The 23,046-nt window shown below is 41.5% G+C and overlaps 1 protein-coding gene and 1 long non-coding RNA gene across 5 annotated transcripts in view; one reads left to right on the top strand and one right to left on the bottom strand.

The window, feature by feature from the left end:
- Positions 1–3,965: 3,965 nt before the first annotated feature.
- Positions 3,966–23,046, top strand: part of EMP1 (epithelial membrane protein 1) — a 44,825-nt gene continuing 25,744 nt past the window's right edge. The window contains exon 1 of one of the 4 annotated variants that reach the window (XM_089523789.1): positions 3,966–4,182. The gene's annotated coding sequence lies outside the window, so the exon portion shown is untranslated. The other 3 variants (XM_089523792.1, XM_089523793.1, XM_089523791.1) reach the window with 3 other exon arrangements.
- Positions 10,272–23,046, bottom strand: part of LOC149312019 (uncharacterized) — an 87,323-nt gene continuing 74,548 nt past the window's right edge. Inside the window, exon 4 of the long non-coding RNA XR_016281222.1 lies at positions 10,272–11,001. This is a non-coding gene — a long non-coding RNA (uncharacterized LOC149312019). The remainder of the gene's footprint in view (positions 11,002–23,046) is intronic.

Raw genomic sequence — 23,046 nt, 5'->3', positions numbered from 1 at the left:
AGAATTGTGGGGTGGAGGTGGTTTGTGGGAACAAATAAAGATCCCCCAACTACCAATTCGCAGGAAACATTGACCTTCACAACCTGTTTTAAGGTGGGGGGGGGGGAATGCTGTGGCCAGGCCTTTGAAGACATGCTGAAGTAGAATATGTAGTTTTGTTTTGAGAGGAAACTCAAGCTCTTCTCCCACCAACCATCCCCATTTACCTAGCCATGAGAAGCGGAGGTGTAATGCATCAAATGGATGTATATTGTTAGAACAACAAACTGTTGTTGATGTAGCTAGTTCACTACTTGTCTTGAGAGCACACAGTTTTGTACTTTCAACTAATTTACTGACCTTCCTATGCTTTTCATGCCAAAAAATTTGCATTCTTCTATTCTTGCTGCTATTCATTGCATCCTGTGTCTCAGAGTCAAATGAGGGCAGACTGCATTAATCAAGCATTCTCATGATCTGAGTGTATTTACACTGTATCTGAGGGGAGAATTGTAAAACTAACCTCAAATTGTGGTATTGCTGTTCCTTCTAAAGAAAGAAACCAACATAATTGCATTTGTATACATATTTAAAGCTTAGATGAGTTTCAGAGACAATGGTTGTCATTTACACAGCCACTTCTGATATCTTTGCATTAACACATTGTCACAAATCAGATTTGCCAATACTTTTCTTTAAAGGAAGAAATGCTGTACTTTAAGGCTCATCTCCTGACTTTGCCATTGTCCTACTAAATGTCATCTTCCCCTTTCCAAGTGTGGATTGCATCTGAACAGATTGTCTCACATACAGTTTATCCATCCATTCATTCTCAATGACCTCCTTACCCTCCCATTGACAAGTGAACTGCATCCCAAGGCAGCTGCAATAATTCTCCATGATCTGAAAAGAAAACTCAGAAAGAATTTATGGATCTGTTCTGAGAGGATAAACTTACATCAGTCAATAAATTATCTCTTTTTTTTTTACCAGTCAATAAATTCTTACCGCTTCCAATCCTTCTCTTGTATTCACATGATAAAGGGATTTCTAGTAGTTTGAACACTTAACTCATCCCACATGTAAGTAGCTATTACCTAGCATTGGAAAGGGAACAAGAGAGGCTGCACTTCCATATATGTCTTTATCTGGGGTGGAGACTAGGACTAGGTAATTTATGGTTCCTTGGCCACCAGTGGCTTCAACCTTCAGAGGTCCTCATCAGTAGAAAAAAGTGACATAAAAATGAAATGCCAGTGCATTAGCAGAGATGGATTCTTGGCAGGCTAAATATATTAATGCAAGACAAGGTTTTGACTCCAAGGATTATGACTTTTGGTAAGTAAATTGATTACTTTCATTTGCCAATGCTAATAGATTTGCTACTTGGAAGACACATATCATATTAGGTTACTCTTTGAAGATTTTATGTCCAGTGTTCAATTCGTACCTTTCTATATCCTGGTACTCACCATGTGGTGATAAGATTGTGTGCTACTTGCTGAAAGTATCAGTGCTGCTTGTAGGGTCCTCTATGTCAGACAGACCTTTGCTGAGGAACCAGACTAAATGTGCCAAATAGCTTTGTTGTTGTTGCTAACCACCCTCAAGTTGATTTCAACCCATGGAGACCCTGTGGATGAGACATCTCCAAGAATCCCTGTCCTCCACTGCTCTGCTTAGTTTCTGTAAACTTTTACCTGTGACCTTCTTAATAGAGTCCATCCATCTAGAAAGCGGCCTTCCTCTCATTCTACCTCCCTCCACCTTTCCTAGCATTTTTGTTTTTTCCAGTAAGTCATGCCTTCTCATTCCAAACTACAAGAGCCTCAGTTTAGTCTTCTTGGCTTCCATGGATATTTCTGGCTTGATCTGCTCTAGAATCCAAGAGACTTCTTCCATAAGAGACGTCTTTCACAAGATCTAAGAAATCAAAGGGAAATTTAAACCTAGAGCGGGGATACTCTATGGACAGCAGGGGAACACATTACACGACCAAGTAGAAATTAAAAAAAGCCAAAAGAAACAATCAGTGGCATAACTACTGGTATGTGTGTGTCTGTGGGGGGTGGGGGGTACAGACTGCACTGGGTAATGCCCCAGAACAGGCGTGACAGATGGTCAAACACCCACCCCACCTTTCTGCTGTATGCTGTGCTGAGGAAGTGGGCCAGCACTGTTTCACACATGAGTAAAAAGGCACCAGGCAGAGAGAAAAGGGCCCAGTGCACTCCCACCTCCCTGCCATTTTACTTATGAGTGTAGGCACTGGGCAGGGAGGAAGAGGGTATAGCCTTTTGGCCCTGCCTTCTGGAGCCCCACTGAAAAAGCTTTGCCATCCCTGCACCATGTGTCACCCCCACCTGGAATTCCACTGGAAACAATAGAACTATATAAAAAGGCTGAAAGGATGACAGATTCATTCAAGGAAGAACCATTTGAAGATGAACCTGCAACCTTTTACAACGTGAAATGGAAGCTGCTCTTGGAAGAAATAAATCACCAGGAGCAAATGGCAAACTAATAGAGCTGGTTCAGGCTACAGAGACAGAATCTACTCTAGTTCTAACTAAAAATCTATTGACAAATATGGAAAACAAAAGAGTGGGCTACAGACTGGAAAAACTGAATATACATTCCACTCCCAAGAAAGGAGACAAGAGGGATTGCAGTAACCACCAGACCATTGTATTAATTTCCCATGCAACCAAAATGATGTTCAAACGTCTACAACATAGACTTTTACCAAAATGGAGCAAGAAATGTCAGATGTCCTGGGTTCAGAAAACCTAGGTAACTAGGGATCATATTGCAAAGATCTGTTGCAAAAAGCGTCTCCTTTCTGCACTGTAGAAAGGGAGGCATAGCTGCCAGCGCTGCAGCTTTTTTGTGCTCCTTTGGCGCTGCGTCATCTGGATGCAGTGCCAGAGGAGCGCCATGACACTGCCCGCCATGTGGTGAGGCATGCAGCATCACACGAGCATGGGGCGGAGTCAGGGTGTGTGTTGTGCAGATGCCATGCCCCCAGTCCACCCCCATGCCAGTCTTTCTCGCCGGTCTATCAGCCCCAAAGTTGTTCATAGATTTTCTTCTCCACCAATAATTTCAAGGAAGCTATTTTGCTGAGATCTTATCTGTAAGAAGCTCCACACTCACAGAAGACCATCCACTAGAGTCTCTTGCTGATCCTCCACCTTCCTGTTTGTTTTCTGTTCACCTGCTCTGTTTGAAAATATAAGCAGTGACAAGAGTGGAAAGATGAAGCATCATCATCTTCCACTTGCTTTGTACTTCCCTCCAAGCAGTTCTATGGATTGTGTCCAGAGGAACTTGGCAAATAAACAGGGAGCTGGTGACAATGATGAGCAAGCAGTAGAGTTATTAAGGGGCTAAGTGAGGAATCATGTTGCGAGTTGTGTGGATATAACACACGAGCCAACAGTATGTATGCCTTGTGTGCCCATGCATCTTCAGAAGATGGACATGTGAGATGGTCTCCCAGTGTGTCATGCAGAGTTCCCTGATGGACACACCCTGCCATTGGGCAACTTGACATTCCAATGAGCCAAAGTTCATTGTTCCCCCAAGGTTCCTCCCCCCGTGAGGAGCCCACATTCTCTCTGCATTGTGGCTAAGGAGGGTAGTGTGGATGAATGACTCATGGCAGAGATTCATCACCACCTTCTGTACCCAAGCAGTTGTTTGTCTGTTTGTGTGCACTGTATCACTTTTGCATTGTTACCACATTTGTAACTATGCATTTTTTTTCTTTTATGGTTGGCAACCAGAACTCCAGTTTGTCTAAACAGATCCAGCCTGGGTGTCTTCCCTCTTGTCTTCTTACTCATCAGCCTGGAGGTCACCGATTCTTAAACAGGCTCCTCTGGCGGCTACACTCCTTGCACTGAGTCACAGAGAAAAGGAGACTGTGCAATTGCTGGTTCCCACCCAGCCACTTCTGGCTTGCAGCCAAGAAAGCTGGGCGTAACGTATTATTCCTCTCCCCCTCTTTAAAGCCAGACTGATTCATAGAAACTCTTTTAAAACATAGTCAAAAGACACCACCCCATTGGACATCCCAATACACCAGCAGGGGAAAACTTATAACCCTGCCAGCCTGGGTGTTGCCTTCACTGAATTTCTGGGTTTGAAGGCAGCAGGAGTACAAGAAAGCTCCTTCCACAAAAGACCTCTTTCTCAAAGGTAAGAATGCTTTTCTGGCATACCTGACTGCACACGTCTATGAACTTGTGATTCTTTACTTTTAAACCAGGGGTAGCTGTCTTTTCCTTTCCTCCACATTCATGCCAGGAAACTTTTTTGATCTCCATTTTAACACACTCAGGCTGCAGTCTTATCTACACCAGGAGTAAGCCACACCAAATTCAATAGGCTTAACTACTGAGTAAGCATGCCTGAGTTTGTGCAATGTGATTTGTCTTAGGAAGTCCCTTCAGCCATGTTTCTTGCAGGAGCCCCAGAGAAAAGTGCCACCACTTAAGAGCTTCTTTACTGAGTGGCAACAAATAAAGGAGGAATGTTTACTTTGGAGATCAAAGGGGGTGGCACAGCCTCATCTGTGCATGCTGCAGAGCAAGAGAGGGGAATTGCCACATTCTTTTATGATGACACTCTTGCATTTTTGAACTTCACTAGTGGTTAAACCCCTTTTCTAAAAAAAACAACCCCAACACAACCAAAACTAATGAAACTTCAACTGAAGTTTCTGATGTCGTTTTGAACTGCCACAGCTAAGACCACAGCACACACCCTCTGGAACAGTCAGACTTCATTTCTTCAGAGAAATTCTGGATGAAGCAGGTTGTCAGTTTGCTGCACAAATTTGTACTGGGCACAGAATATTGTCCTCAACCTGATCTCTGTGACCTATTGGTCTAGCAGCGGAACATCATCCCAGCCCCTGTAAATAAGATGATTAAGCTTTGGGGTTTTTTTTTAAAGGAGGGGGGGGAGAAGATATTTTAAGTATGATAAAGTCACCCAGATTTGAGCGATTTATCTGGTTGCAAGCTGGCTTTGGGGAAGGTGGCGTAGCCCAAGGACTCTCACTTCAGAGACAGTCTTAAAAGAACGTAGCCAGTTGCACTTGCAGAAAAATTGGCCAACCATTTTACCATGGTGAGAAGAGAAATAAAGGAGGACAGCTTTGTTGCAGCTTGAGACTGGTTTTTAATGGTGTGTTCAAGAATAGTGAATATGTACACTCTTACCTCGGGTTACGAAATTAATCCGTTCCGCCGCCATTTTCGTAACCCGGAAGTCTTCGTAAGCCGAGAAAGCCATAGGCGCTAATGGAGAGAAGCCGCGATTTGGTGCGAAATAGCGCCGAAAAGCACCAAAAGGTTATTCGTAACCCGGAATAACCTTCGTAACCCGGAAATATTTTTTTTTTTTCGTAACCCGAAAATTTCGTATCCCGGCGCATTCGTATCCCGAGGTAAGAGTGTACTTCCAATCAATCAAATAGATTTTTGGTAGAACAGATATTAATATATTATAGAACCAGAGCAAGTAATAATAAATATAACATATGGGTGGAAGGATGCATACATCTATAGATATATTTTTGAGGTTATTGGATTTGATGAAAGACAATAGATTAATCTGTCTGACATATTGTTGAAATTATATTCTGAATCGGTTGGTACAAATTAAGTGCAGACAAAGTCATAGCTTGGCACACTCACTTCTCCCTCTAGCAGTTTCTCTTGATTCTTCAAAGAGTGACTAATATATGTATATTGTGTATATACTATTGGAGCTGCTAATTAGTTAATTGGTATATTAGTTCCTTATTTGAATATGGATTGTGCAAAGCAAATGGTGGTATTTCAGTGAAGCTGGTATTATTGGTGTTAATTAGTTAATGTCATTAATTGTATGGCATCCTGTGTCACTTCAGTTAACTCTGTTAGGCAGTTAAGTAACTAGATGGGGAGGGGTGGGGGAATGATGACTCCTTGGACTAGCCTGTGACTTTGACTATTGCTGTGCTTTCCAACTTGTAAATAGTCACATTCCAGTGGTAGGGGAAAAAGAAGAAAACATTTCTATAATTTTATTACTGCTGGATCTTCTCAGAAACAAGTCTCTCACTCCTGCATTCAATGGACATTCCCAGAGCTTGAAAAGATTACCTTTTGGGGCCAGAACTCCCAGGATCCTACAGCCAACATGTTCAGTAGTCATACTGGTGGAATCTCGAGTGTTGCAGTCTAAAAAAGTAACCTTTACAAGCTCTGAACATTTGTCCCAGAGAAGCATACATAGATTTGCAAGCTTAAATCTGGTTGCATGAAAGGTCCTCGGTTAGTAGCACATTATTGCTTCTTAAAAAGATATTGTTCAAACCACTTGTTATCAAAGTGGGAAGAGTTTGTTTGAATAGACATGATGTCTCAAGGAATACAGTTTCTCTTAGGTGTGGGTCATTTTGGTGGTTCCATTAAGCAGAGAGTTCTTTCAGTGCACCTACTATAAAGAGAATGAAAGATACTGAAGACAAAGCCCAGTTTTCTCTTAACTGGTGTAACCCAGTTGCTTCTCTAGAGTAGTCCCTTTGGTAATCCCATCAAAATAACCTGATTCTAAAGCATCTACATCTATATCAGTTATATTTGCATGAGTGCCTTTCAAATGTGCTGGACTACAACTTACATCACCTCCAGCTAGCTGTGTGGGGGTGATAGTAGGAAGACGGCAGATTGGCTGAACAAGGTTGATCTAGACTTTGCATTTGGATTCTAATCCTAGTGTGGGTAAAGATGTCTGGGAGAATGTGAAATTGATATGATCCAAAATTACTGACTTTGGCTTTCAATGCAGACTATTTCCAGCTGAGATGGCAGAGCAGAACTACTGTGCTATATGGGCAATGATTTAGACCTCTCTAATAGTAGTCCTTAATCTCCATCCTCTGCAATATCCTTATCACATGCTTATTGTTTAGAGCAATATTAATAATGTTGGAAGAACATTTGCTAAAGTTTGGGGTCCCACTGGGCTGGTTATGTTAAGAGGTGCAATCCAGATATTCATTATGGGAGTGGTGGTAGTCATATTTCAAATGTCTATATGAGAACAGTTTTGTGCCTAATTTTGCTACTTTCTAGTATATATTGTAACGTAAATTTGCTAATGAGCTATTAAAGTGAATGTGCATTATAGCCGATGAAAGTAATGTGTCTGTGTTACTGGTGTGAAGGACATATAATACCGTTTTAGGCAAACACTAGAAAAGTTTGGGGGGGTACTATCCTACGTTTTGAATAATGCAAAATCACTTACCCTAGTTACCCTAGCCCAAGGATAGAAATTACTTAGGGGCTGTACAAATGGCCTGTTCTGGGGTGGCTCTGTGTCACCCCTAGAAGCTCCAAAATGTGGCTCCTATTTGCGCCCTAGAAGGGGCACCATAAAGGCCATGGTATAGTCGTATGATGCCCCTTGTGCACAGCGCCATGGGGATGCTGCACATGATGGCATGCATCATCTGGACGGGCGTGTGCCAAGATGGCGCCCGGGGTGCGTGGTAGGGTTTGGGATCATGTGAATGCTCTTGCCCTACCGCAGTCCTAGTTTGCGGTCCGGCTGGTACAAAGTCCCCATTAGTCGGCCAGATGTTATTTGACTGCAAGTCGCAGTTCCCTAGCCCACATAGCCAAGGGAAATGAATACTGGGAGCTACAGTCCACGACATCTGGAGAACTTTACTCTTCTCATCTTTGCTCTAGTGTCTTGTTATTTCACATTGGTATTTCTTTCTGGTCTCTAATCTCATCTTCCCTTCCATGTTTTAAAACGGAAGCAAATCTGGATGACTTCTAGGTGGATTTAAAGGGCAATAGGAATAACTCTTTAGCACAAGGATGTTTTTATCCCAATCTGTAGATCACGTTGGAGCTCTTGTGTTAAATCCATCATGTGGAGTTCACTCATGATGACTGGGGTGGTGGTGTGTTACACGTGCAATGGCACATGATAAGAGGAATTCCTATATGAATGCAAAGAGTATGGCTGGAATGATGGTCGTGCCAGAATGTTTCAACTGACTCCGCCTTGGGTGTGTAGGAGCGGGGGGGAGAAGCTGAAACTTGCTCAAGGAACATCACATGGCAGCAAGTGGGGCCCACCTATTTGCTGTCTTTATCTGCTGCTTAATAACTGTCTTGCTGGATCAGGCAAAGCAACCATTTAATCCAGAGCTTTTGTCAGAACTACAGCTCCTAGAATCCCACATACAACATGATCATTGGCTTGGAAATCCTGGCAAGAATGTCTGGCTCAGGGATTGTGGGAGCTGTAGTATTAAGAAAGGAGATTTTTCAAGTTCTGATCTAGTTCAGTATGCTGTTTCCAACCATCACCAGTTATACTCCATTGGGAAGTTACAATGTTCTCTTTCTGTTTCATCCCAGCTTCTTATTTCCAGAGGTGCAATCCCTCTGAACACAGAAGCTCCATTTTGCTGCTATGGCTGAAAGCCATTGATTTGAACCAGTAGCCAGTAGCATCAGCTCCCACAAGCTTTCCAAAGATGCCATCAGTTAATTTGGCCTATGAAGGATGATATCTTTACACATTAACTTGTCCCACTCATCATCATCATCAGCAGCCTGTCTCATGATCTTCGCCTTGTCCGAAGGGAGCATCTTCTCTATGGTGGTCCTGCAGTTCCGAAACACTGTTCTCAGGGCTGTACATCTTGTACAATCATCTAATGAGTTTCAGACACTACATGGGACCAAGATCTGGTTCCCCCCCCCCCCCCACCACTAAGGCTAACATTTCCATCATCTTCCTATAAAAAAAACCCAAACAATAAAATAGTTGTATTTTGTCTTTGATATTTTTACTGTGAGCCTGCATTCTTCTCCTTTATACAGATGACATTTCTTTTATCTATATTTTAATTGATTCTTTATGTAAACCACCTCAACATTTATTCATGTAAAGGTGGGATATAACTATTTAAACACAGACATACAGAAATATACAACCACACTTTTTAAAACAGATTATCTATATTAGTTATCTACAGTTTATTTCTAGTAGAATTTGATTGTTCATGTTTCAACTCCTGACTTTTCAAAAATGTAAGGATGAGGCCTAGGCCTTCCACAACATTAACAGGCTTGAAACATTAACAAATCTAGACCTACGTCTCTGAGCATTGAGGTCTGTGTGATTCTGATGTATATAGAAGATGGAGATGTTTGTATGAAATGGGACATAGGTTGCATTTGAAACATAAACTCTCTAAAATTTATTTGGGTGCTTTGAGAAGAGATGCACTGAATACAAAACTTGATTAAACTGACAATGCAGAGCACAGCAGAACTATGACAGTCCCTAAGTGTGTAAATAAAAAAAAATCACAGAATCATAGAATCATCAAGTTGGAAGAGACCACAAGGGACATCCAGCCCATGCAGGAACTTACAATCAAAGCACCCCTGACAGATGGCCATCCAGCCTATTTAAAGACCTCCAAAGTAGGAGACTCCATCACTCTCTGAAGGAGTGTCTTCCACTGTTGAACAGTTTTTACTGGCAGGAAGTTCCTCCTAATGTTTAGGTGGAATCTCTTTTCCTGTAAGGAAGGGATACTTGTGTTCTGAATGAATTATCCAGTGACACTCAGCAAGCTCAAGCCTTTGGCAATTTTTGCCCTTGCGTCTTCCTAGAACAAGGGTAAGTTTGGTTACAGCTATTCTGTATGATAGCAATGCTTTCAAAGTCTTTTTGAAATATCTCCAGATTCCTGCACTGTGATTTGTTTTGTCATATTAGCCTGTACAAGTACATGAGAAATTAATGGGGGCTGATTATATATATACCTGTAGTTATACAACTGCAGCTCTCTTCCCAAATGGGCTACTATTTAGAAAAACTATCTGCCTTTTTGCAGTAAAACACAATCCAAAATCCACAAATGAGTGATGCTTTTATTGGCTAGTCAAAAAACACAAAACATATAATGCAAGCTTTTGAAGCTCCATTGGCATCTTCATCAGGCAAAATATGTTTAAAAATCATAGAAGAGGAAGAAAAAGTGATGGTCTTGGAGTCACAGGCCTACATTTTATATAGATATTATCTCTGCTGTAGTTCATCTGATCTGGAGGGATCTCAATTACAGTGAAGCTGATGACCATTCTGCACTTCTTTTCTTCTTTCTTATGTGCCAGGTGGAGCTACACTAGTGTGTGTGTGTGTGTGTGTGTGTGTGAGAGAGAGAGAGAGAGAGAGAGAGAGCGCAAGGGAGGGAGGCAGACAGACAGACTGACAGACCAGCCTTCTGGGCTAAACAACTCCTACGACTCATGTGCAGATGATGGGAATTGTAGTCTAGCACATCTGGAGGGCACTAGATTGCAGAAGACTCATGTAGAATGTGATAATAGAGAATCCAGATATAACTGTCTGAGATGGAGAAGTGCATTTCTCTGCTAAGCTTATGAGCCAGAGATCCTGGCAACATCTCATTTTCTTTTCTAGAGATAACTGCCAGACAAGGATAGGCAAACAATTGGAGAGAGTTATGCAGTGTTGTAGTGGGGTCAAGTTTCATCCAGTTGAATAGTGTGCAACCCCACTTCCACTTTCCTGTTCTTCCTCAGCTTAGCTCACAAGTAATTTGAGGAAAAATAATTTAAATAATTTTCTCGATATGAACATATTATTGTAATCTAACATAACAACAACAACAATTTCTTACCTGCTTCTCCCCATGGATCAAGGTGGGGAACAACAACAGACCAAAAATACATAAAATCATTTTAAAATATCAGTTAAAAACACAAATCACTTTAAAAGAACAGAGAAGAAACATACGTATTAAAAGAATCCAAATTTAAAATGTCATCATTTACAATTTACAATTTAAACATTATCTGGCTAGGCCTGCTGAAAGAGACTGATCTTTAATGCTATCAAATGCCGACAGTGCATTCAGCTGTCGAAGCTCTTCTGGCAGGTCATTCCACCGTCTAGGAGTGTCTGAAAGGGAAAAAAAAATATTTTGTAAGTAAATGCCAAATATTTTGGGGTGGCTTGGCTTTGAATGGAACATCATGATCCAAATGTACAAATGTTACAAAAGCTCCTAGTAGAAATAAAATAACTTTGAGAACTAGTTTGTTTATATGAATCAACATATTTTTGGATTCTCTTTGGAAATCTTCACAGTTCAAGATTTATTCTGTGTTGAAAAATTAATATTTTTGTGCAATGTTTTCCACAAAGAAAATAAAATTTCTATGCAGAAAATAATGCACACAAATGTTTTCTGTGCCACATATACAGTTTTCTGCATGAAAAGTACATTTTAGGCCCAAAATAACTTCTTGTTTTCAATGACTCACTACACTGAGAAGAAAAAAAAAAGGTAGAAAGTATTTGTTGTTGCTTGTGAGAACAAAAATTACAATTTTTTTTTGTGGTTAATGGCTGTGAAGTTCACTTTGACATATGGCATCCCTATGAATGATAGCCCTCCAAATCACCCAATGTCCAACAGCCCTGCTCAGGTCTTGTGGATTCAGGACTGTGGCTTCCTTGATTGAGTCTAGCCATCTGGAATGTGGTTTTCCTCTTTTCCTAGTGTCTTCCACCTTACTAAGCATTATTGTCTTTTCTATTGAGTCGTGTCTTTTCATGATATGTCCAGTGTACAACAGTCTCAGTTTAGTCACCTTGGCTTCTAGAGAGAGTTCAGACTTGACTTGCTCTAGGACATATTTATTTGTTTTTTTAGTAGTACATGATATCTTTAGAATTCCTCTCCAGCTTCACATTTCAAATGAATTGATTTTCTTCCTATCATCTTTTTTCATGGCCCAGCTTTCACAACCATCTTTTACAAAGGAGTTTATCAGACAAGAGGAATTGGAAGTATAATCCGATGGCAATCTGAATGCAATCATGGAATTTATTGTTATTGCGTGATAACCTACTACACGCAAATATGGGCAATGGGAAGTCAGTCCGAATGCAATCGTGTGGTTTCACAATATTGCGTGATAGATTGCCACATGCAAATTCGGGCAATGGGGAGCCAGTTCGAATGCAATGCGTATTCACATAATTGTGCAAAACTAGTGACTTTAAGTGAATGCCTTTTGGCCCCACTTTCTTTTCGTTTGAATTTAAGAGAAATTCCTTCTGTTTGATAAATGCCAAAGATTTACATCTGGATAATAAATGCTGAAACTTGCAGTGCTATCAACATAGCACTGATGGTGTGTCACTTGGTAAGATGATTTTTCAACACCCATTCTATGGCTGTGTTTGGCATGCAGTTTGTTTGTTTTAGTGATCATAGGTTATAAAGCATAGCATACCCACAAGAAAACAGATATCCCAGGGTAATTTTGTCCAGAGCCATGCAAATTTCTTGTCATAAAAAGCCAAATATCTCAGTCCTTTAACATTATTCCTAATATTTAGCATTATTCTTAATATAAATGGCTACATATTTCTTGACACAAAGGTTTATTAAGCCTTTTGTGTTCATATTCAAGCAGATGTTATCAGCATGTAGAAAAAGAAATTTAGGTTGGTCTGTGTTCCCTGCATGGACATAACTGTGTTGCTCCTAAATAAAACTTCTGTCTCTTCTTCTCAATTTTCTTTCAGTCATCAAAATTCTAGTATTGCATTAACTTAAAAGCTCAATTGAGCATTTAGAAATACAATTCAGACATCCAAGGAAAAGAGGCAGGCAAACCTATTAAGGAAATGCAAACACAGCAAATATAGGAATTCTAGATGTGAACAATTTTCAGTGTCTCACTCTCTGCCATGCTAGAAATTTGAGGAATGTCGGAAATTGTCATTAGTGGGGTGGAATTCTTCTTTGGTGGGGCAGTGTCTTCCTTTTGCTTCCTCTGATAGCTGAACCCTTGGGTTTTCCCTTCTGATATCCATACTTTGATCACTTACTTTTCATAGGGTTTATGCATGTACAGGGCATGGTCTATCTTTTCAATAGACTACCCTGCATCATACAACACATCATATTGTCCTTTGAAAGCTTACCTGAGTATAGGTTGTTTGCATGTAGGAGCTGATCACTGGGTGGAGAATGGATAAGGGTCTGTACATGTAATCCTGCTTCTTCCTCCATGTTCTGAGTACTTCCAGATAGTTCTACATCTTGGAATGCCTTTGGAACCACACACCATGAAGTGCTGTTGTGTCTCTCCTACACTTGTAGGAAGTTTAGCTAGTGAGATTGTATTTAACTCATTCCTTTCTTCCTTTGGAAAAAGCAGACTAAGAAAGTCTAATGTTCTAGGAAGAAGACTTGCAGTTATATGATGGTTGCTTGAAAGAAGCATGTACAGGTATAGCTCACCATGCCAGTGAGCTATAGATCTGCTTTTTTATGAAAGAGTATAGATCTGCTTGTTCAACTTTTTCAAAATGTGTTGTGCATTATAAGTTAGGAAAGAGGACTACAAAAAAAAATCTTCCCAGTTCTGTTTAGTTTTCATCATAGCTTCATGCTGGAAGGGAAAGGTTTCCAGCAAATCAAAAACATTTCCATCGTGGCCACATTTTGTTCTGATGAAAAAGAAATCATCTGACAGTTGACATTTGGGATAAAGCCTCTCCTCCTCCCCCCCCCTTTTTTTTTTTGCTCACCAAGGGCTTTTACATAGTGAAAATGAAAAATGGAAGGAACATTTTGTACCTTGGGGTAGAGCTACAAGTAGGTGTTTTGGGAATCCAACAATCTCATCTGATTGTTCTTAATTTCCCACCTCCTCTGTTAGTACACCTGGAAGTCCCTTTTGGTAGTCACATGGGCTTTGTTGACATATGTCTTGATAAAAGAGAGCAGAGGGCACGTACATTCCATCTTGCAGATTCAGGTCAGAGTCTGAGAATTGTTGGAGGAGTCCAATGTCCATGTGTATGATGTCAATGGGTGAGGGTATAGCCCTCCTAAAATGGGAGGAACCTAATCAAAGTTAGGCAGAATTACAACTGAAAATAAGACCAAAGAGCAAAGAAAGCACCCAGGGCAGGAAAAGGAAGAGAATTTCAGCAACTACAGAACCAGAGGTAGATTATTTGGAATTACATACAATATGGCATTAGGTCATTTTTCCTATTGCCAGGTACATATGGAAGATTATCTCATGTGCATTAACTAACACTGTACCAAAATCTAGATAGTTACTTTTAAACGTTAGTTATTCCGCAATGCATTACAACCCCAAGAGTTGCTGCTTATTTTTTAAAAGCCACTCATTATACTACTTGTACTCCATGTATCTGAGGAAGCAGACCAAGCTTTCAAAAGCTTATGCTACAACATATTTTACTCAAATAGTCACACAGGTACTACAAGATCTTTTTGCATACTGATATTGCAGGATAATAGAGCTATGTCCCTGAATACTTATGTTTAATTCATTTTAACAAGAAAAAATCAGTTTGAATAGAGTTCCTTAAAGTTCCTGCCAGGTGTATTTTAAACCTCCAAACAGTAGCAAAATATTAGCTAGTAGATATTACTTTGAGAGCCGGTGTGGTGTAGTGGTATGAGCATTGGACTACAACTCTGGAAACCAGGGTTCAAATATCCATTCAGCTATGGAAGTCCAATGAAGCCCTGAGCAGACAGGCCATGATAGCATGGCCCAAGCCCATGCTATCCTGGCCCAGGCCTCAGCTCCAATCAGTTCCCAGGCAGGCACAGGGATGGGCAGGTGTTTATACATCCACGCCACAGACCTGCTACCGCTGCATGCCCCTTACATTTCTCCAGCATTGCCTCTAGTGAGAAGACCCCCACTGCAACATCTGACATAGAAACAGGACACCTGAAAGTAACTACATGGCCAGGTGCCCCATTTCAACATCGGACATAGCGACATGGGTCTTCTCACTAAGGGGTTGTCTGATCGGCCAAGATTTGCTACAGAATTTGCAAAAAAGTACCTGGCAAATGGTGGTTTATTTTTAATGGTGTTAAGGCCCATTTGACATGGGATTGGGCCTGATCCACCAGATCCACATACAGTCTGCTGGATCCTGGCCTGATCCTGACCTGGGGCTAACAGTCTGCATGGTCCAAACAGGAGGATGTGAGTCTGGAGGGAACATGGCCCTTTTGGCCCATGTGGACAGCTCCTGAGTGACCCTGGACAAGTCACACTCTCACTGTCTCAGAAAAATGGAAAGGCAACTCCCCCCCTGAACAAACTTTACCAAGAAAACTCCATTATTGCCTTAGGATCACCATAAGTCAAACAAGACCTGAAGGCACACAACAACAACAAAATATTACTTGTTACACAAAATATCCCATAGTGTTGCTGGTCATTACATTTTTTGTGTGCAGAAAAGAACACTATTGCTTGTAAAATGTTACTTCCAAGCTCTACTTTAAACATTCTCATAACATTTCCTACTCAGAAACCAGTCTCTTTCATTCAGAGTTTGCCCCATATTATCACTAGAGATTTAGGGTAGAATCAGGATTATAAACATATTTTGGAAATGGCACCTAAAGGTGATAGCCATCCACAGTTAGCTCAGTATTATACTGACTGGCAGCTACTCCTCAGGGCTTTTGTCAGGAGTCTTCCCTGTTCATTCTAAAGAAGCCAAGGACTGAATCTTGAATCTTCTGCATGCAAATACATATGTTCTACTACTGAACTACAGCTCCTCTCTAAGGATGCAGTGTAAATGCTTGCTGAGTTCATTCTTGTCATTTTCTGTACACAAAGCTGACTGAAATGCCCAAGAGAAAAATGTTGGGCAACTCAAACTAGGACATCTCTCACTCCAGTTTGATCCTTGTAACAGTATGGTTTCTAAGTTTTCAACTGGCAACTTCAACATAGAAGCTTGTTAATGGCAAGGCTAGAAATACTGTCAACACCTGTTAATTGCTATAGATCAAATAACTTTTAAAATAGGCATGGGAGCAGGCAGTGAGGATGATATACTTCAAGGCAAGGTGGTTTTTGTGGAGGAGATTGGAAGAGAGCTAAGTCTTATTTTTCTGTATGGCTATAGGCCATATACAGGGAAAATTTCTGTCAGCTGGTAACTTTTGAAGACTTGTTTGCAAGGCTGTCTTAAAGACAGAATGGCAGGAGCTGGTTTAAAATTGGCAAATGTGAGTAGTAGCTCATTTTAAACTGGAGGGTAGTTACTTGTCCCCTTTCAAAAACTTTATAATTTATGGCATGCGATGTGTTTTTCCTGCATAAATATTTTTGGTAGTCTATTTTTTTTTTTTTTGGGGGGGGGGCAACAAGCCAGTCCCAGTTATAAAAACATACATGTTTTTATTGCTATAGCCAAGTCAGAGGTGGAGCATGTACATGTAACTACTTGTTTTGAAATTACAGCCAAAAGCCACATTGAATGATTTCAGTATGAACTTTGTTTTAACAGTGTTAGACTGGTTCCACTGCTCAGTTCTAATCTGAACAAATCATTTTTTTCTCCTCACCTTCTTACTATTGTAAAGATCATGTAAGAGGAATCTGAAGCAGGCAGAAATCCTTGCTCTGTGGAAGTACTCAAAAACTAAAGTGGACCCAAACGACAAAATTATGTGCTTTGCTTATGGTATTGCATTAAGCTTGACAGCAGTTCTGTATAGCAGGGCAAGCTCATAAATGTTGTATTACACATATGAGCAATGGGAGGTACCGGAAAGAGAATATAGCTTGCCAGAGACCACCCAGACGAGTTTGTGGATGAAGTAAAATTTGAAACCACAATTTCCAGTTCAAATAAATGTACTGTTCTACTTCTTGAATTCTTTGTATCCTTGCTTACTTTCTATATCTCAAAGAAAAATAGAATTTCCACTTTTTTTTTTAATGAAGAAGGTATACCAAGTGGCCGTTCTGAACATTTCCTTCAGTTACATACAGCCTTAAGGTTAGGTAGCAGCAGATACTGGCGGCAGCACTTCTTCTTGGAGGGAAGAGTGCTTGTGTGTCACACAGCCTACCGTGAGCTCCAGTGCTAGCCTGCTTCCCTTGACCATGGTGGAGGATGTTATCTTGTCACCTATATTAAAATAACGTTCAGTTGTCAGTCTAGTTGACTTATGTTCCTGAAGTGAGAGAAACCCCTTTTGCCCTTCATCTCAGGCAACAAAAGGTCTTGGAGTGGCCTAGCTATATACAACAAATGCATACAGATACTGTAATACAACAAATACAACATACTATGCAGATACTTCCCTTCTAGGAAACCTCTCATATTGTGTTCTTGTGTTCTCTCCCCATGAGAATGGAGAAAATCAACACATCTTGATAAGGTGAAATGAAAGGACCCAATCCACAACAGATTCCCTTGGACCAACAACAGTTACTGCTTAGTGATGAAACTTTGGACTTTATCACATGGGGAAAATTGAGGGTTTAACCAGTGATTAACCCGTGAAAATTGTGTGATTAAGATTTTCACACGATGTTGACATTAAAGTGCCATTATCTCAGGAATAAACTGGCAATAAACAGCAACAAATCATTCATGGGGAAATCCCATGAATGATTTGTTGCTGTTTCTTGCCTGGTTATTCCTTTGTTATTTCCAGGATAATGGCTCTTTAAGCACAATGTGTGCGAAAATCTTTAATTGCAATCGCGCAATTTTCACAGGTTACTCGCTGGTTAACCCCCCCCGATTTTCTCCATGTGATAAAGTCTTTTGGCAACCTTAGGCAAGGAATACTGAGGTGGTTTTGCCAGTTCTTTCCTCTGAAACATAGCAAACAGCACTTACTATTCATTGGCAGTCTACCATCTAAGTACTAACCAGGTTTGATCCTGCTTAGCTACCAAGATGAGACAATGCTTCATCCATAAAGGACACAAGGACTGAGTGAAAACATAGGCTCTATTCATGTGCTATAGAGGCGTTGTACTACCATCAAGAGCAGGGGAAGGAGGACCAGATTCTGAGGGCAGGTCTACCCCTGCTAGAATATGCTCGGCTGCTCCTGGACTATTCTGGCCCTGAATTCCCCTGGGTGGCTGCCTTCCAATGCAACCCTTGTTTATCATCCAGCACCCCTACTGAGGTCAGAACAAGGTGCCCAGCCATATTATTGATACTGAGTGCCTCATTCTGACCTCAGAGTGACTTGTGCTCACAGCATCAGCACCAGACAACTTGCAGGGACTATGAGGGAAGGCAGCCACTACCACCATTGCAAAGAAACCTGAAACCTGTAGCAAAAGATGAGTTATTTAAATGTGGATTGGGGGAGTTGAATGAATTGAATGCACGTGTCATGAAGAGAGTCCAGATCTAATTTGGGATTTTGGCCCTGCATCTTTTAAACAGGATGCTGTGAGCCCAGGAGGAATTTGGGGTAAACCACTCATGTAGGCAAGCCCTGAGACCCAGGGCCAGGTTCTGATATCTGGCAACCCTAAATGCAACCAGTGGGAGTGGCATACAAACCCAGGCCCTTCCAGAAGTGCAAGGGTGTTTGCAGGGAGACAAGTTGTATTCTTAAAGCAGGGCTCAGGCAAGGGGCTGTTTTGGATTACAAGTCCATGCTAGCTGAGGGAGTCTGGGTGTGTTGTGTCTAAAGCACGCTAGCTGGGTTGAGGCAAGAGCTCAGTGTGGCCTCTATCGATTCCAGCTCCCCGCTTCCTTTGTTCTTACTTTCTGCCCCCCTTCTTTGCACTTCTGGACAGAGAAGTGGAAGAGTGCAGAGGTACCATATTTTCCTCCAGTGATTGCTCTTGGCTGCCTTCCAAGCCCCAGGCAGCTGCCTGCCTCTGCCCCTCCCTTCTGCCAAGAGAGAGAACAAGAAAGAGAGCAACTGAGATTGTGTGTGTATGTGTGTGTGAGGGAGAGAACTCTGGAGTTTCTGTTGAACCTCTCACATGGCTCAGTGCTCCCGGGCTGCCTCTATCTTTTTTTGAATAAGTGCCAGCTGCTTGGCATGTCTTCCCTTTGCAGTCGAAACAAGAGTCACCCATTCTTTGGATGAATCATGGCAATCATTGGAACTGGGAACCCGAGACATAGCTCATGTTTTCCATTGCTCCCCTCAACCGCTAGCTAGAGCAAAGCTATTCCCTCCAGTCAGCTATTTAGAGAAATTGCTCATTCCACTCAGAAGTGAGGGCAGATGAGCCAGAGGGGGGTTTCCACTCTTTCCCTTGAGAGAATGTGCCATTTCTTCATGGGCTTCCCTTCTAGGAAACCTCTTACATTAACCAGGCAAAACATGTTCTGTCAGCTTAGTGGCCCATCCAGTTCCTGTTTGCCTTGGGCCCCTTCTAAATCGCCAATGTCTACATACTCCTGGGCAGTTTAGCTTTCTCCGCCCCAAGCCATTGTATGTACACAGAGAGTACATACTTGAATCCTCCTAATTACTCCTCATAAATCAAAAAAGTCCTAAAGCTCCCAGGGGTTCAGTCTTGCTCTTGGAAGAACTGACTTGCCAAGTCATGTTAAAGTATCAAGGGCAAAGTGTACAAGCTGTCTGTAGCAGGACATCTTTGCCATTGCTGAAGGTGGGCACAGAGCATTAAGAGGACAGGAGGGAAACTGCCACATGCAGATGAGCTTTGTTGTACTCTGTCTTTTGCACTAAATGGACATTATTGTATTCTCATAGAATCATAGAGTTGGAAGAGACCACAAGGGCCATCCAGTCCAACCCCCTGCCATGCAAGAACTCTCAGTTCTGTCTTTTGGATCAACCTCTTACTAAGGCTGACTCAGAGGGGAGGAAAGCATGCATGCTCAAAATCCTCATCATCTCTGCATCCTTCATGATAAATGAGTCAGTAGATGGTGAGATCCTTGTCTCAGATCAGCAGCTGTTTCAGAGTCATACATCCTAAATAGGACTTAAAATAAAACTCAGTTACTTCCTGCAGAAAGAAAGAAGCACAGAATGTGACTTTACTTTCCTATCATAGGAAGCTGCCTAGTATAAGGTCTTGCCCCCAAGATGGAGCCCTCTCTATGTGTTGGTCAGTAACTACCATCATCCCCAACCATCTAGACCAGCATGATCAATATGATGGAAGTTGTAGTTAATTTTGTGAAGAGCTCTTCTCAAGGTTGTTTATTCTAACCATTTGTGCCTCTTGGGAACTGCTAACTGAACTCTCTAACTGGACATGGTAGGATTGAATTTCGGATCTTGAGCCACCATTTCCTGCCTCTTCTGTCATACCCAGCAAATATATTAATGTGAATGTTTCCCCTAGGAACAAAAGAATAAATGCAGGCATGATTTCTGCAGCTCCAATGTTGATTTATTGGAACCTGGTGTGGCACCAAAGAAACACATGCTCAAATTTTTGCTTCCCTGGGAGATTGTGAAAATAAATAAATAAGGACATACATTTACCTTTTCTTCTTTCAGCAGATGGTTGGTGGCAGTGTGGGCTTAAATGATCCAAGAATCCCAAATGCAATTGTACTGATTTTGAGATGAATGGCATATTTTACTGGCGACACACCGAGTACTTGCCATCTCACAAATCTCACCATGTATTTGCTCTCACTTTTTGATTCATCACTTTAATTTCCAAATGTCTTTGTTTGATTTAAACTACTCTTTGCTCTATTACTCATTCTTTTAAATAGAAGATAGTGTTTTGTTGCTAGTTGTCAGTTTTGTGACACAGAATAAAGCTACTCCCTAGTGCTCTTCCTCCATGTGCAGGGCTGAGAAGGAAGGAAATAAGGTACAGTAATTATGTGCTTTTAAGTAATCTGTTGATTTAGGGCAATTCCATAAGGATTTCGCAGATGATTACTCAGAAGTGTATTGCTATTGCCTTCCTCTGAAATATAGCCTACAGCACTGGTATTCTTTGGTGCTAACTACTTTAGTTTTTATGGGTTTTTCAGGCTATGAGGCCGTGTTCTAGAAGAGTTTTTTCCTGATGTTTTGCCAGCAGCTGTGGCTGGCATCTTCAGAGAACATTCTCTGAAGATGCCAGCCATAGCTGTTGGCAAAACATCAAGAAAAAACTCTTCTAAATCATGGCCTTGTAGCCTGAAAAACCCGCAAAAAACTATGGATGCTGGCCATGAAAGCCTTCAACTTCACTAATTACTTTCTGTCAACCTTATTTAGCTTCTGAGATCTGGTGTTTTCAGGGTATTTAAGTGGGAAGACAGGAAGGAGATAGTGGGGTAAAATCCCTGGTGCCAGAATTTCTAGAGGTTTTGAGCTTCTAGGAGCCTGAAAAATGAAAAAGCAAACAATCACTTACAAAGTAAATGCTGGTATTTAAAAAGACCAGAGAGTGGCTTTTTTGTCTATGGCTAAATCTCAGCATATCAAAGTCGTCTATAAATGCCAAATGCATATTAAGCATCCCATACTGATAAATACCTTTTGTTTATTTACAGCCTTTCTCCCACTAAGCTGGAGCCCAAGTCACTTAAAAACATATTCAAAACAGCAGTAACATTTGGTTTGTAGAAAGATTTGGGGAGAGGGCGATCATGCATTTTGACCTGGGTTCCGCGCCAGCTGTCACTAGCTGGGCCAATATGTGTCCATTATCCATTAGCTCTAGCCTATATATGAGGGAAACGCAGGGGTGAGAAGCTGCTAACATGCTGCGACACACATACACACCTGTCCCCCCCTCCCTGCCTCTCTGTCCCTCTTTCTTCTCTCCCCATTGCCCACAAGTCTTTCTGTCACTCCACCTTCTCCTCCATCTGTCTTCCATGCTCTGTGACCCCTCTCTTCTCTCTGTCTGCCTCTCTCTTTTCTCCTATTTCTTTCTCTATAAGGGCAGTGTAGGAGAAGCATACACAGAAGCTGGCTGACAGATGGCTCTGGAGACCAGGTTGCAGATTAAGATGTTTCAAGGCCCAACGCCAGCCAAGAGAATGAGTTGCTTCTCCATAGGTTGTTGGACTGCAGATCCCAGCAGCCCTAGCCAACATAGCCAATGATGGAGACAGATAAGAGCTCAAGTTCAACAACATTGAGAATGCTCTATGATTTCCACCCCTGCCATATGTCATGTTTATGAGGTCCACTAGTATTACCCCCATCCCTCAATTGTTCTGTTTTTTTAAAAATGGAGTCCCCACTTAATCTGAGGCCTAAACTGCAGTTTACTTTGTTTTGTGTGGCTCTGGTTCTGAGGAACACTTCCAAAGCTGCAAGTGGCAGTTGAGTGGAGGGAATCATCTCAGTTGACCTGGACACCAGGATACATTTCTGTGCCACTAAAATATTTTGGTATCTCCTTCTCTCAGTGTAGTTTCATATTTTTCTCTGGCCTCACATGTGTCCTGCTCATGATGGAACATATCCAGAAAAGAATTACCAAGATGATCACATCACAACTTAAGGGGTGGGTATGTTTCACTAGAGAAGGCTGAGAGATGACATGATAGCCATTTCTAAATATATGAAGAGCTGCCATGTAGAACATGGAGCAATCTTGTTTTCTGCTGCTCCAGAGACTACGACATGAACCAAGGGATTCAAATTACAAGAAAAGAGATTCCATCTAACCCTTAGGAAGAACATTTCTACTGTAAGAGTTGTTTAACAAGGGAGTAAGTTATCTCAGAGTGTAGTGGATTCTCCTTGTTTGGAGGTCTTTAAGCAGAAGCTGGGTGGGCTTCTTTCAGGAGTGCTTTAGCTGCATATTCCTGCATGGCAGGGGTTGGATTAGATGGCCCTTGTGGTCCCTTCCAGCACTAAGATCCTATGATTCTATGTTGAGGATTTACTCTCACACTCACCAAAAAATGTTGATTGTAAATCAAGGTAGAAAACAATTTGGGGACAGAGCATTGGATTATTTCCCTGCATGAATCAGATGTCTAGGAAGGGGTAATCAGACCACACCTAAGGGCTTGGTGGAGAAGTGCTCAGCCAAACTGATAGGTTCACAGACCTGTTCACAGACCTGTTTTATGTGCTGGAAACCAGTGAGAGCTTCTTTGCATCTCTCTGTGTGTAGATATCTGTTTCCCCAGGACATAGTGTTATGGTTTTAGTGCCTATGGTCCTGTTCACACATACTTCACATTATAACT

The sequence above is a fragment of the Sceloporus occidentalis genome, unplaced genomic scaffold (genome assembly GCF_023333645.1).
Source record: "Sceloporus occidentalis isolate IW3139 unplaced genomic scaffold, rSceOcc1.0.p SCAF_5, whole genome shotgun sequence".
NCBI lineage: Eukaryota > Metazoa > Chordata > Lepidosauria > Squamata > Phrynosomatidae > Sceloporus > Sceloporus occidentalis.
This window is presented reverse-complemented; position numbering and strand designations above follow the sequence as displayed.